This window comes from Arachis hypogaea, chromosome 6 (genome assembly GCF_003086295.3).
Source record: "Arachis hypogaea cultivar Tifrunner chromosome 6, arahy.Tifrunner.gnm2.J5K5, whole genome shotgun sequence".
In the NCBI taxonomy this organism is placed as follows: Eukaryota; Viridiplantae; Streptophyta; class Magnoliopsida; order Fabales; family Fabaceae; genus Arachis; species Arachis hypogaea.
In genome coordinates this window covers 80,745,726-80,761,476 of record NC_092041.1, presented here as the reverse complement: position 1 = coordinate 80,761,476, position 15,751 = coordinate 80,745,726, and positions in this window count along the sequence as shown.

Sequence of the window (15,751 nt, the reverse complement as noted above, 5' to 3'; positions counted from 1 at the left end):
AGCCGATGTTCCGTGGCAGGATGATAATGTGACACCACCACCCCCAGATGATGATGACAAGGAGGTTACCATTCCATGGGGTGGCTGGGTGCACGAGAAGCCCCCAGCTAGACGCCGTTCTCGGGCTAGAGTGGTTTTAGAGGCAGTTAGGCCTTCGTCCTCCACGGCAGCAGCTCCATCCTCCTCTGCAGCTCCTTCTTCCTCAGCAACCCATTTGCCACCACCGTCAGCACCTGAGCCGACATACCTACTAGTACAGCGTCTGTTTCGCTTCATGGAGCATATCGAGTGTCGTATCATGCGACGTCTCGATCGCATAGACCAGGTGTTTGTCTCACAGGGTATTAAGCTACCTCCACTCCCGGATTCTCCAGCCTCCGATGAACAGGATAAGGAGGAGGAGCATGTTGAGGAGCTTACTCAGCAGGATGCACCCCCAGAGACACATGTCACCACAAAGATCCAGCAGCCCCCTGAGGACTCGCAGCCAGCATCACCACAAACACAAGAGCCTGAGCCGACCGGTGTACCTCTCCCTGAGCCTGAGGATTAACATCGAAGACGATGCTTGATCTTAAGTGTGGGGAGGTTGTCGTTGGCACCGTCAGTAGATTGGTGAACATCTTGGCTATTTCCTAGTTATGCTACCTTGTTTTATTTTATTTTGCACACTATTGTATATATTGCTTATGTCGGATACTTTAGACACTTTTACCTTAGTTGTTGCATACTCTTTCATTTTGGATGTTAGATAGTGGGATGTTAGCTATTTCATACTTTTAGTTGGATCTTTCTTTATATAGTTAGTTTTTTTAGCTTATGGTTGTGATTAGAAACTATTTTGGATTTGTTAAGACTTAGTTACCATTTCCTTTTGCATATGAAATTTGTTTTGAGTGAGAAAAAAAGGGTAAAACTAAGGAATTTTTAGAATTTCTCAATCACAACAATGCTTAGTCAAATATTGAGACATTTTAAGGAATTTAACTATAGGGCACCACCCCAATTGATTGGAAAACTTTGTGGAACTTGCTTGAATTCTATATTTTGTAAAGCATATTTTGAGCTAAGAACACAGGCAAGTGAGTTTTGAGCCTATTGGTGTGGTTACATTTTATAACCACTTATTTCCCTTCTTGTGTGCAATTGTTTTCTTTCTATGATTGTGATCCTTGATTTGCCCAATTCTATATGTCCAATTATTCCTTGTATTCATGCATTTATATGATTGAGGCCATTATTTCATTAGCTTACTTAACCAAATAGCCTACCTTTTACCATCCATTGCAACTAAGTTTGAGCCTATGCTTAACCCAATTATTCTTCATTTTAGCACATTACAAGCCCTAAAGCGGAAAACAACAAAAGTCCCTTGTTTGGATCTTTGATTGGCTTAGGCTAGTGAAAGTGTCTATTATTCAAATTTGGGGAGATTTGGGAATATTGGTTGGGATAAAAAGGGATGTTTTGTATTTTTATATTTGGAAATTGGGTGAATACTCATGTATTGATTAAGTGTAAGACCTTATGCATTGATATTCTTAAAAAAATGATGAAAAAAACAAAAGAAAAAGAAAAAAATTTATTATATGGAAAAAAAAAGAAAAGCAAAATATAGAAAAAAAAGTATATATAGAACAAAAAAGAAAAGGAGGAAAATAATAAAAAGGAGACAAATTGCCCCCAAAGTGAAGCTCAATAAAAGATCAATGCATAAGTGTTGTGAAATGGAAAGAAAATGCATGAGTATGTGGAAAAGTGAAAGATGGGTAGTTAGGTTAGAACTCAATTATATAGGTCATTATATAGGTTAGGTGGGAAAGTTTAAGCTCATCAAAGGTCCAAATTCTAGTCCACTTATCCATATATGATCCCACCTTGACCCTAGCCCCATTACAACCTTTGAGAAAAACCTCATGATATTTGTATGCATGCATTGAATGGTTGTTGACTGTTAGAGGAGGAACAATTTTGGGAAAGCATGATTAGGGGAGAATTGAGTGAATCAACCCCAAATACCAAGCGAATAGAGTGCAAATACTTCCGGTGAGGGTTCGATGCTCAATAGCATGTTTTCACCACTATCATCTATATGCATGCAAGTTTATAAATCCTTTTGATAGTTCCAATACAATTGTGGGTTGGATTTTATTCCTTTTGCACTAAGCCCTTGTGCTTGTACATGATCTCTTGGAAATTAATTTGTTTGACCAAGCAAGTGCATTCATTATAGGTAGTTACATTTAGATAGATTGCATATAGCTTAGTTGCATTTAATAAATGCCATACCCCTTAGTTCATTCTTAATTTAGCATGAGGACATGCTGAGGCTTAAGTGTGGGGAGGTTGATAAATCCCGTTTTTAGGGTTTATCTTGTGTTGAATTTAGAGCATTTTGATAACCTTTCCTCATATTTATTCAATGAATTAGCATAGTTTTGTGATTGTCTCCCTATTTGTGCTTGGATATGAAAACATGCTTTTTAGACCTTTGATGAGCGGATAATTTATACGCTTTTTGGCATTGTTTTTATATAGTTTTTAGTAAGTTTAAGCTACTTTTAGGGATGTTTTCACTAGTTTTTATGATAAATTCACATTTCTGGACTTTACTATGAGTTTGTGTGTTTTTCTGTGATTTCAGGTAAATTCTGACTGAAATTGAGGGATTTGAGCAAAACTCTGAAGAAGGCTGACAAAAGGACTACTGATGTTGTTGGAATCTGACCTCCCTGCACTCGAAATGGATTTTCTGGAGCTACAGAACTCCAATTGGCGCGCTCTCAACGGCGTTGGAAAGTAGACATCCAGGGCTTTCCAGCAATATATAATAGTTCATACTTTATTCGCAGAATGACGACGTAACTTGGCGTTGAACGCCAAGTTCATGCTGCTGTCTGGAGTTAAACGCCAGAAAAACGTCATGATCCGGAGTTGAACGCCCAAAACACGTCATAACCTGGAGTTTGACGCCAAGAAATGCCTTTACTCGTGGATTGATCAAGCTCAGCCCAAGCATACACCAAGTGGGCCCCGGAAGTGGATTTATGCATCAAATACTTACTCATGTAAACCCTAGTAGCTAGTCTAGTATAAATAGGACATTTATCTATTGTATTAGACATCCTGGATTGTATTTTGAATCCTGTGATCACGTTTTGGGGGCTGGCCATTCGGCCATGCCTGAACCTTTTGCTTATGTATTTTCAACGGTGGAGTTTCTGCACACCATAGATTAAGGGTGTGGAGCTCTGCTGTACCTCAAGTATTAATGAAATTCTATCTTCTTCTATTCAAATCTCTCTTATTCTTATTCCAAGATATTCATTCGTACCCAAGAACATGATGAATGTAATGAGTTAGATTACCCTCATTATCATTCTCACTTATGAACGCGCGTGATTGACAACCACTTCCGTTCTGCATGCAACCGAGCTTGAATGTGTATCTCTTAGATTCCCCAACAGAATCTTCGTGGTATAAGCTAGATAGATGGCGGCATTTATGAGGATCCGGAAAGTCTCACCTTGTCTGTGGTATTCCGAGTAGGATCCTGGGAATCCGGAAAGTCTAACCTTGTCTGTGGTATTCCGAGTAGGATTCCGGTAATGAATGACTGTGACGTGCTTCAAACTTGTAACCTGCTGGGCGTTAGTGACAGACGCAAAAGAGGGATTCTATTCCAGTAGGAGCGGGAACCAACCGGTGATTAGCCGTACTGTGACAGAGTGCGTGAGCATTAGTTTTCACTGCGAGGATGGGATGTAGCCATCAGCCATGGGTGATGCCTCCAGACTGGTTAGCTGTGCGAGTGACAGCCGCATAGGATATTTCCCCGAGAGGATGAAAGTAGCCACAGTTGATGGTGAACCCCTATACAAAGCTTGCCATGGAAAGGAGTAAGAAGGATTGAGTAGAAGCAGTAGGAGAGCAGGTGTCCTAGGGCTCTACAGCATCTCCATCCGCTTATCTGAAATTCCTACCAATGAATCTGCATAAGTATTCTATCCCTTTTATTATTCCTTTTTATTTATTATTCCAATAATCACAATTACCCTTTAATCTCCCTAACTGAGATTTACAAGGTGACCATAGCTTGCTTCATACCAACAATCTCTGTGGATTCGACCCTTACTCACGTAAGGTTTATTACTTGGACGACCCAGTACACTTGCTGGTTAGTTGAACGGAGTTGTGAACTTCTCTACCAATGCTTGAAACTCTTTAATCACAATTTCGTCCACCAAGTTTTTGGCGCCGTTGCCGGGGATTGTTCGAGTATGGACAACTGACGGTTCATCTTGTTGCTCAGATTAGGTAATTTTCTTTTCAAAAATCTTTTTCAAAAATTTTTCTTTTATTTTTCGTTTTTCCAAAAATATTTTTGAAAAAAAAATAATAAAAATACAAAAAAATTAGAAAATCATAAAAATCAAAAATATTTTGTGTTTCTTGTTTGAGTCTTGAGTCAATTTTTAAAAGTTTGGTGTCAATTGCATGCTTTCAAAATTTTTCTTCCATTTTTCGAAAAATTCATGCATTCATAGTGTTCTTCATGATCTTCAAGTTGTTCTTGACAAGTCTTCTTGTTTGATCTTGATGATTTCTTGTTTTGTGTCTTTTGTTGTTTTTCATGAGCACTTTTGCATTCATATTTTCCATGCATTAAAGATTTCTAAGTTTGGTGTCTTGCATGTTTTCTTTGCATCAAAAATTTTTCAAAATTATGTTCTTGATGTTCATCTTGATCTTCAAAGTGTTCTTGGTGTTCATCTTGACATTCATAGCATTCTTGCATGCATCTTGTGTCTTGATCCAAAATTTTCATGTTTTGGGTCATTTTTGTGTTTTTCTTTAAAAATTCAAAAATCAAAAAATATCTTTTCCTTATTTTCCTCCAAATTTTCGAAATTTTGGGTTGACTTGGTCAAAAAAATTTTAAAATTAGTTGTTTCTTACAAGTCAAGTCAAAATTTCAATTTTAAAAATCTTATCTTTTCAAAATCTTTTTCAAAAATCATATCTTTTTCAATTTTTATAATTTTCGAAAATTTCAAAAATCTTTTTCAAAATATTTTCAAAAATCTTTTTCTTATCTTTTTATCAAATTTTCAAAAATTAACTAACAAGTAATGTGATTGGTTCAAAAATTTGAAGTTTGTTACTTTCTTGTTAAGAAAGGTTCAATCTTTAAGTTCTAGAATCTTATCTTGTAGTTTCTTGTTAGTTAAGTAATTTTAAAAATTAAATCTTTTTCAATTATCTTTTTCAAATATATCTTTTTATCTTTTATCTTATCTTTTTCAAAAACTTTATCTTTTTCAAAATTTGATTTCAAAATATCTTATCTAACTTCTTATCTTCTTATCTTTTTCAAATTTTGATTTCAAATCTTTCTCAATCAACTAACTAACTCTTTGTTTGTTTCTTATCTTTTTCAAAACCACCTAACTACTTTTCCCTCTCTAATTTTCGAAAATTCTCCCTCTCTTTTTCAAAAATTCTTTTTGTTTTAAATTTTAATTTTAATTATATTTTGTCTTTGATTTTCGAAAATCACTAACCTGTTTTCAAAAATTATTTTCGAAAATCCTCTCCCTCTCTTCTCTTCTTCTATTTAATTATTTAATTACTAACACTTCTCTTCACCTCTCTTCATCTACAGATCCATCCTTCTTCATTCTTCTACCCCCTTCTTCTTCTACTAACATAAAGGAATCTCTATACTGTGACATAGAGGATTCCTCTTTCTTTTCTTGTTTTCTTCTCTTTCATATGAGCAGGAACAGGGAAAAAGGCACTCTTGTTGAAGTTGATCCAGAACCTGAAAGGACTCTGAAGAGAAAATTAAGAGAAGCTAAATTACAACAATCCAGAAATAACTTTTCAGAAATTTTCGAACAGGAGAAGGAGATGGCAGCCGAAAATAATAATAATAATAATGCAAGGAGAATGCTTGGTGACTTCACAAAGCCAACGTCCAAGTTTGATGGAAGAAGCATCTCCATTCCTGCCATTGGAGCCAATAACTTTGAGCTTAAGCCTCAACTAGTTGCTTTAATGCAACAAAACTGCAAGTTTTATGGACTTCCATCTGAAGATCCTTATCAGTTTTTAACTGAATTCTTGCAGATCTGTGAGACTGTAAAGACGAATGGAGTTGATCCTGAAGTCTACAGACTCATGCTTTTCCCTTTTGCTGTAAGAGACAGAGCTAGAATATGGTTGGATTCTCAACCTAAGGATAGCCTGGACTCCTGGGATAAGCTGGTCACTGCCTTCTTGGATAAATTCTTTCCTCCTCAAAAGCTGAGCAAGCTGAGAGTGGATGTTCAAACCTTCAAACAAAAAGATGGTGAATCCCTCTATGAAGCTTGGGAAAGATACAAGCAGCTGACCAAAAGATGTCCATCTGACATGTTTTCAGAATGGACTCTATTAGATATATTCTATTATGGTCTCTCTGAATTTTCGAAAATGTCATTGGACCATTCTGCAGGTGGATCTATTCACCTGAAGAAAACGCCTGAAGAGGCACAAGAACTCATTGACATGGTTGCAAACAACCAGTTCATGTATACCTCTGAGAGGAATTCTGTGAATAATGGGATACCTCAGAAGAAAGGAGTTCTTGAGATTGATGCTCTGAATGCCATATTGGCTCAGAATAAAATGTTGACTCAACAGGTCAACATAATCTCTCAAAATCTGAATGGATTGCAACATGCATCCAACATTACTAGAGAGGCAGCTTCTGAAGAAGCTTATGATCCTGAGAACCCTGCCATGGCAGAGGTTAATTATTTGGGTGAACCATATGGAAACACCTATAACCCATCATGGAGAAATCATCCAAATTTCTCCTGGAAGGATCAACAAAAGCCTCAACAAGGCTTTAACAATGGTGGACGCAATAGGCTGAACAATAGTAAGCCATATCCATCATCTTCTCAACAACAGACAGAGAACTCTGAACAAAACAATTCTAATTTAGCCAATATAGTCTCTGATCTGTCAAAGGCCACTTTCAGTTTCATGAATGAAACAAGATCCTCCATTAGAAATCTGGAGGCACAAGTGGGCCAGCTGAGTAAGAAAGTCATTGACACTCCTCCCAGTACTCTCCCAAGCAATACAGAAGAGAATCCAAAAGGAGAGTGCAAGGCCATTGATTTAATCAAAGTGGCCGAATGCACAAAGGAGGAGGAGGACGAAAATCCTAGTGAGGAAGACCTCCTGGGACGTCCATTAAGCAAGAAGGAGTTCCCTATTAAGGATCTAGAGGAATCTGAGGCTCATCTAGAGACCATAGAGATTCCATTAAATCTCCTTCTGCCATTCATGAGCTCTGAAGAATATTCATCCTCTGAAGAGGATGAAGATGTGACTGGAGAGCAAGTTGCTCAATACTTAGGAGCTATCATGAAGCTGAATGCCAAGCTGTTTGGTAATGAGACTTGGGAAAGTGAACCTCCCCTGCTCATTAGTGAACTAGATACTTGGATTCAGCAAACTCTACCTCAAAAGAAACAAGATCCTGGCAAGTTCTTAATACCTTGCACCATAGGCACCATGAGCTTTGAAAAAGCTCTATGTGACCTTGGGTCAGGGATAAATCTGATGCCACTCTCTGTAATGGAGAAGCTGGGAATCATTGAGGTACAACCTGCCTTGTTCTCATTACAATTGGCAGACAAGTCAGTGAGACAAGCCTATGGAACAGTAGAGGACGTGCTAGTGAAGGTTGAAGGCCTTTACATCCCTGCTGATTTCATAATCCTAGATACTAGGAAGGAAGATGATGAATGCATCATCCTAGGAAGACCTTTCCTAGCCACAGCAGAAGCTGTGATAGATGTCAACAGAGGAGAGTTAGTCCTTCAATTGAATGGGGAATACCTTGTGTTTCAAGCACATGGCCATCCCTCTGTGACAAAAGAGAGTAAGCATGACGAGCTTCTCTCAGTTCAAGGTCAAGGAGAGCCCACACAGTCAAGCTCTAAGTTTGGTGTTGTGAGGCCACAACCAAACTCTAAGTTTGGTGTTCAAACTCCATGTCCAAACTCTAAGTTTGGTGTGGAGACAACACACTCAATTTGACTTGATCATCTTGTGGCTCCATGAGAGCCACTGTCAAGCTATTGACATTAAAGAAGCGCTTGTTGGGAGGCAACCCAATTTTATTTATCTAATTTTATTTTATTTTGTTTTAGTGTTATTTTTGTGTTGAATTAGGTACATGATCATGAGGAGTCACGAAAATATCAAAAAAATTAAAAACAGAGTCAAAAACAGAAGAAAAAATTTTTTCACCCTGGAGGTAGCGCAGACTGGCGTTCAACGCCAGTAAGATGCATCTGGCTGGCGTTCAACGCCAGAACAGAGCATCTTTCTGGCGCTAAACGCCCAAAACAAGCTACATCCTGGCGTTTAACGCCAGGATGCGCACACAGAGGACAATCTGGCGCTGAACGCCAGAAACAAGCATGAAACTGGCGTTCAACGCCAGAAACATGCATTACATGGGCGTTCAACGCCAGAAACATGCATCACATGGGCGTTGAACGCCCAGAACATGCACCAATGGGCGTTTGAACGCCAGAATGATGCATGAAGGCATTTCTCATGCCTATATGGTGAAGGAATGGTATTTCTTTTCACCTCAGGATCTGTGGACCCCACAGGATCCCCACCTCAGGATCTGTGGACCCCACAGGATCCCCACCTACCATATTCCCACCTTCCCTCCTAATCCTATTTTTGTGATTTGAATTCCCCATGTCACAATTCCCAATCTTCTTCATCAATCACCCCATTCACCATTCACATCAACCTCCTCTTTCCCACCCAACCCCACCCATATAGCCGAATCCATCTCCCCTCACTCACCTCCATCTTCTTCTTCTTCTCTTCTTTCTTTTCTTGCTCGAGGGCGAGCAATATTTTAAGTTTGGTGTGGTAAAAGCATAGCTTTTTTGCTTTTCCATTACCATTAATGGCACCTAAGGCCAGAGAAACCTCAAAGGGAAGACAAAAGCTTCCACCTCTGAGTCTTGGGAGATGGTAAAAATATAAGCCGTCATAGCTCAGTGGTAGAACATGTGGCTGCAAATCAAGAGATCCCTGAGATACCTCAGGTGATAAATTGTCCTCCACACAAACATTGGAAGCAATTAAGGGTGGAACATCATGAGCACTCCATCATTCTCCAAGAAATAAGAGAAGATCAAAGAGCAATGAAGGAGGAGCAACAAAGGCAAGGAAGAGACATAGAGGAGCTCAAAAAGCACCATTGGACCTTCAAGAAGGCGCCACCCTCACTCAGGTGGATTCATTCCTTGTTCTTTATTTCTTTCTGTTTTCGTTTTTTATATTGTGTTTTGTGTCTTTACTTCATGATCATTAGTATGTAACCATGCCTTAAAGATTATGAATAATTCCATGAATCCTTCACCTCTCTTAAATAAAAAGTGTTTTAATTCAAAAGAACAAGAAGTACATAGATTTCGAATTTATTATTGAATTTAATTTAATTATATTGATGTGGTGGCAATAATTTTTGTTTTCTGAATGAATGCTTGAACAGTGCATATTTTTGATCTTGTTGTTTATGAGTGTTAAAATTGTTGGTTCTTGAAAGAATGATGAACAAAGAGAAATGTTATTGATGATCTGAAAAACATCATGAAATTGATTCTTGAAGCAAGAAAAAGCAGTGAAAAAAAATGGCGAAAATTTTAAAGCAAGGATCCAAGGCTTTGAGCATCAATGGATAGGAGGGCCCAAGGAAATAAAATCCAGGCCTAAGCGGCTAAATCAAGCTGTCCCTAACCATGTGCTTGTGTCATGAAGGTCCAAGTGAAAAGCTTGAGACTGAGTGGTTAAAGTCGTGATCCAAAGCAAAAGAGTGTGCTTAAGAGCTCTGGACACCACTAACTGGGGACTTTAGCAAAGCTAAGTCACAATCTGAAAAGGTTCACCCAGTTATGTGTCTGTGGCATTTGTGTATCCGGTGGTAATACTGGAAGACAAAGTGCTTAGGGCCACAGCCAAGACTCATAAGTAGCTGTGTTCAAGAATCAACATGCTTAACTAGGAGAGTCAGTAACACTATCCAAAATTCTGAGTTCCTAGAGATGCCAATCACTCTAAACTACAAAGGAGAAAGTGAGATGCCAAAACTGTTCAGAAGCAAAAAGCTACAAGTCCCGCTCATGTAATTAAATTAATATTCATTGATATTTTGGACTTTATAGTATATTCTCTTCTTTTTATCCTATTTGATTTTCAGTTGCTTGGGGACAAGCAACAATTTAAGTTTGGTGTTGTGATGAGCGGATAATTTATACGCTTTTTGGCATTGTTTTTATATAGTTTTTAGTAAGTTTAAGCTACTTTTAGGGATGTTTTCACTAGTTTTTATGATAAATTCACATTTCTGGACTTTACTATGAGTTTGTGTGTTTTTCTGTGATTTCAGGTAAATTCTGACTGAAATTGAGGGATTTGAGCAAAACTCTGAAGAAGGCTGACAAAAGGACTACTGATGCTGTTGGAATCTGACCTCCCTGCACTCGAAATGGATTTTCTGGAGCTACAAAACTCCAATTGGCGCGCTCTCAACGGCGTTGGAAAGTAGACATCCAGGGCTTTCCAGCAATATATAATAGTCCATACTTTATTCGCAGAATGACGACGTAACTTGGCGTTGAACGCCAAGTTCATGCTGCTGTCTGGAGTTAAACGCCAGAAAAACGTCATGATCCGGAGTTGAACGCCCAAAACACGTCATAACCTGGAGTTTGACGCCAAGAAATGCCTTTACTCGTGGATTGATCAAGCTCAGCCCAAGCATACACCAAGTGGGCCCCGGAAGTGGATTTATGCATCAAATACTTACTCATGTAAACCCTAGTAGCTAGTCTAGTATAAATAGGACATTTATCTATTGTATTAGACATCCTGGATTGTATTTTGAATCCTGTGATCACGTTTTGGGGGCTGGTCATTCGGCCATGCCTGAACCTTTTGCTTATGTATTTTCAACGGTGGAGTTTCTGCACACCATAGATTAAGGGTGTGGAGCTCTGCTGTACCTCAAGTATTAATGAAATTCTATCTTCTTCTATTCAAATCTCTCTTATTCTTATTCCAAGATATTCATTCGTACCCAAGAACATGATGAATGTAATGAGTTAGATTACCCTCATTATCATTCTCACTTATGAACGCGCGTGATTGACAACCACTTCCGTTCTGCATGCAACCGAGCTTGAATGTGTATCTCTTAGATTCCCCAACAGAATCTTCGTGGTATAAGCTAGATAGATGGCGGCATTTATGAGGATCCGGAAAGTCTCACCTTGTCTGTGGTATTCCGAGTAGGATCCTGGGAATCCGGAAAGTCTAACCTTGTCTGTGGTATTCCGAGTAGGATTCCGGTAATGAATGACTGTGACGTGCTTCAAACTTGTAACCTGCTGGGCGTTAGTGACAGACGCAAAAGAGGGATTCTATTCCAGTAGGAGCGGGAACCAACCGGTGATTAGCCGTACTGTGACAGAGTGCGTGAGCATTAGTTTTCACTGCGAGGATGGGATGTAGCCATCAGCCATGGGTGATGCCTCCAGACTGGTTAGCTGTGCGAGTGACAGCCGCATAGGATATTTCCCCGAGAGGATGAAAGTAGCCACAGTTGATGGTGAACCCCTATACAAAGCTTGCCATGGAAAGGAGTAAGAAGGATTGAGTAGAAGCAGTAGGAGAGCAGGCGTCCTAGGGCTCTACAGCATCTCCATCCGCTTATCTGAAATTCCTACCAATGAATCTGCATAAGTATTCTATCCCTTTTATTATTCCTTTTTATTTATTATTCCAATAATCACAATTACCCTTTAATCTCCCTAACTGAGATTTACAAGGTGACCATAGCTTGCTTCATACCAACAATCTCTGTGGATTCGACCCTTACTCACGTAAGGTTTATTACTTGGACGACCCAGTACACTTGCTGGTTAGTTGAACGGAGTTGTGAACTTCTCTACCAATGCTTGAAACTCTTTAATCACAATTTCGTCCACCAACCTTTAACTTGATGATTTTAATTTTTCTTTGCTTCCACTAGATGCCTTGATGTGTTTGTTAGTGATCTCAAATTGAAAAGGCTAGGAATAGATCAAAAGATTAAAGAGGAAAGCATGCAAAGTGGAGAAATCATGAAAAGCCAAAGAATTGGAAAATGCCATGGGCACGCGTGTGCACTGTACGCCTCTGCGTGGATTGCAAACTGACTCATGGACGCGCACGCGCACTGTGCGCATCCGTGCCGAAGGCCGCACGTGATTTTTAAATAGAAAATGTGCCCAGCAATTTCTGGGAAGCTGGGGGGCCAAGTTGCAACCAATTTTAGCGCCAAAATGCTTTAAAGGATCAAGGATTGAAGGGGAAAATGATCATCTTTTGCATTCTAAGAGTTTAGTTCATTCATTAACATTAGGATTAGTTTAGAGGTAGTTTCTAGAGAGAGAAGCTCTCACTTCTCTCTAGAATTAGGATTAGGTTTAGGTTAATCTCTCCTCTTAGATCTAGGTTTAATTCATGCTTTGATTTATGTTCCCTTTATCAATTCTTGTTCCTCTCTTCTTCCTCTTTCTAGTTTTGTACTTTAATCCTTGTAATTCTTCACTTTGTTGTGGATCTATTTTTGTTCTTTTGTTTTCCTTTAATAATGCAATTTGAGGTAATTCATGATAATTGTAATTTCCTTGATTGTTGTTGTTAATTCTTTGTATTCAATTGTTGTTAGAATTCATTCTTGTTGTGATTTACTATACTCTTCTTTTGTACCTTCCAAGTGTTTGATGAAATGCTTGGAAGGATGTTAGAGTAGAATTTTATGTTCTTGGCTTGGGAAGGTAACTTAGGATTTCTTGAGTTACTAATGTCCAAGTGATTGATAGTTGATAGCCATTGACTCTAGCCTTCATTAATTCAATTAGTGGAAAGCTAGGATTTATAGACTTGGATTGATATAGCTCACTTGACCTTCCTTTGCTATTAGTTAGAGGATGACTTAGTGGGATTGATCCTTGCAACTATCATAACTGTGGCTAGTGATAAGGATAGAGATCCTTGACCACTAGACCTTGCCAAGACCGTTTTGTTAATAAAATTTCATTTCCATTTACTTTTCATGTTTCTCTTCCAAAACCCCAAAATATACAAGTCCATAACCAATAACAAGAACACTACCCTGCAAGTCCTTTGAGAGACGACCCGAGGTTTAAATACTTTGGTTTATAGATTTTAGGGGTTTGTACTTATGACAAACAAATTTTTGTATGAAAGGATTATTGTTGGTTTAGAGACTATACTTTACAATGAAACTTCATTGGTGAAAGTCTAAACTATCAATAATCCAATCATCAGTATGGTGGTTCAAAGGTATGTTGGGGAGGCGGTTCACAAGCATATGGTGGGCCTTGTTGGTAACTACAAGGGGTCCACTAAATTCATCATCTGGGTACGCTCCCTGGAATGGCTCTTGACCATAGTAATTGGGTGGGTGTTGGTTGTCACGAAAGGGTCCACCATAACTATTGTCTTGGTATGCATTGTAGGATGGTCGTTGTCCATGGTATCTTGGAAGGTGTTGTTGCCTAAAGGGTTGATCAGATCCTCGTGGCTCCTTCCATCTTTGATTGTTTTGACCTTGATGCATGTTCCTGTTATAGCTTCCATTCCTTTCAACAATATTAGAACCAAACTCAAAGCGATGGGGTGAGAACTCATAGTAGCTAATAAAAATTAAAAACAAAAATAAAAACAAATAAACAAGCAAAATAAAATATTTACAATAACCAATAATAAGGCACACGTTTGCAATTCCCCAGCAACGGCGCCATTTTGACGAACTGATTAATTGATGGTAAAGAATTTCACAAAAATAATCACGTTGTAAGTATAGTTTCTAAACCAACAGAAAATCCTTTCGTACAAAAGTTTGGTTGTCACAAGTAACAAAACCTAATAAAATTTATAACCGAAGTATTTAAACCTCGGGTCATCTTCTCAAGGAAATACAGGAAAGTATGATTTATTATTGGTTTTGAAAAAAGGTATATTTTTGGGTTTTTTGAAATAAGGGACAAGTAATTTAAATGACAAGAAAAATAAATTAATAATTAGAAAATCTCTTGGCAAGGTGCGAGAACTTGAAATCCTATCCTAGTTATCCTTATCATGTGTGATGAGAATTGGATTTTTCTCCCACTTAGTTAACCCTTACTAAATAAAGGAAAGTCAAGTGGACTAATTAACTTGATTCTTCAAGTCCTAGTCAACTCTTATGGAAAGACTAGCTTTAAAAGGATCCAAATCAATCAGCAATCCAATTTCCAATCAACTGCTGAGTTTGATAACTCAAGTATCACCAATTACTCAACCAAAGCCAAAAGGGAAGAATACCTACTTGAATGAAAATATTTGGATTAATTAGAAGCATTAATAAATCAAACAAAGCAATCATAAGTCTGAAATATCTCAAATTATATTAAATAGAATATCAACTCTAACATGGGGTTCATAAGCCAATTTGGAAAGATAAATAACAATTAAAGTAATAGAATAAATAAAAGTAGAAAATAAATTAAAGGAACATTGAACCTGGAATGAAGAGAAGTAGCCTAATCATAATAGAAATCCCAAATCCTAATCCTAATCCTAAATCCTAAGGGAGAGAAGAGAGCCTCTCTCTCTCTCTAAAAACTACATCTAAAACCTAAAATTATGAATTATGAATGTTGTATGAATTGTTGAATGAATGGATGGATTCCCCCACTTTATAGCCTCTAATATGTGTTTTCTAGGCCAAAAACTGGGTCAAAAATAGCCCAGAAAGTGATTTCTGTTACGTACAGGTCACGGCAAAGTCACGTGGAAGCTTTGTCCACGCGTTAGCGTGGATTGGGTTTTTGCCAGGTCACGCGTCCGTGTGATCCATGCGTCCGCGTGATCCACGCGTGAGCACCGTCTGGCTTCGGGGAAACTATGATAAATTATATATTGTTGTAAAGCATCGGACGTTAGCTTTCCAACGCAACTAAAACCGCATCATTTGGACCTCTATAGCTCATGTTACGGTCGATTTAGTACCAAAAGGTCAGGCTGGACAGCTTTAGCAGTTTCTTCAGTTTCTTGTATTCCTTCCACTTTTGCATGCTTCCTTCCCATCCTCTAAGCCATTCCTACCCTAAAATCACTAACACACATATCACGGCATCTAATGGTAATAAGAGAGGATTAATATTAGCAAATAAAAGGCCAAAGAAGCATATTTTGAATCATAGCACAAAATCAGGAAGGAGAATGTAAAGCTATGCATTTTGTATGAACAAGTGTATGAAAGATTGATAAAATCCACTCAATTGAGCACAAGATAAATCGTAAAATAGCGATTTATCAATAGGCCAATCTTCAAGAAAACTATAGAACATGTGAGGGTGACATCTCCGAGAAAAGGTCAAACTAAAGAAAAAGAAGTTCCACAAGCTCCCCTACTACAGCAAGTACTACTGATCATGCCTCAAGAGCAATATTTCCCGCCTCAAGAATATTGGCAACAACTAACTTCATCCCTTGAGCATATCAAGGTAAATCATGATAGCCAAATTCTTTCCTCAACCACATATTGAACGAGCAAGAGAATCAACATTTTGAGCTCCTCTGTCTCAAGTAAGATTTGGAGGATAAA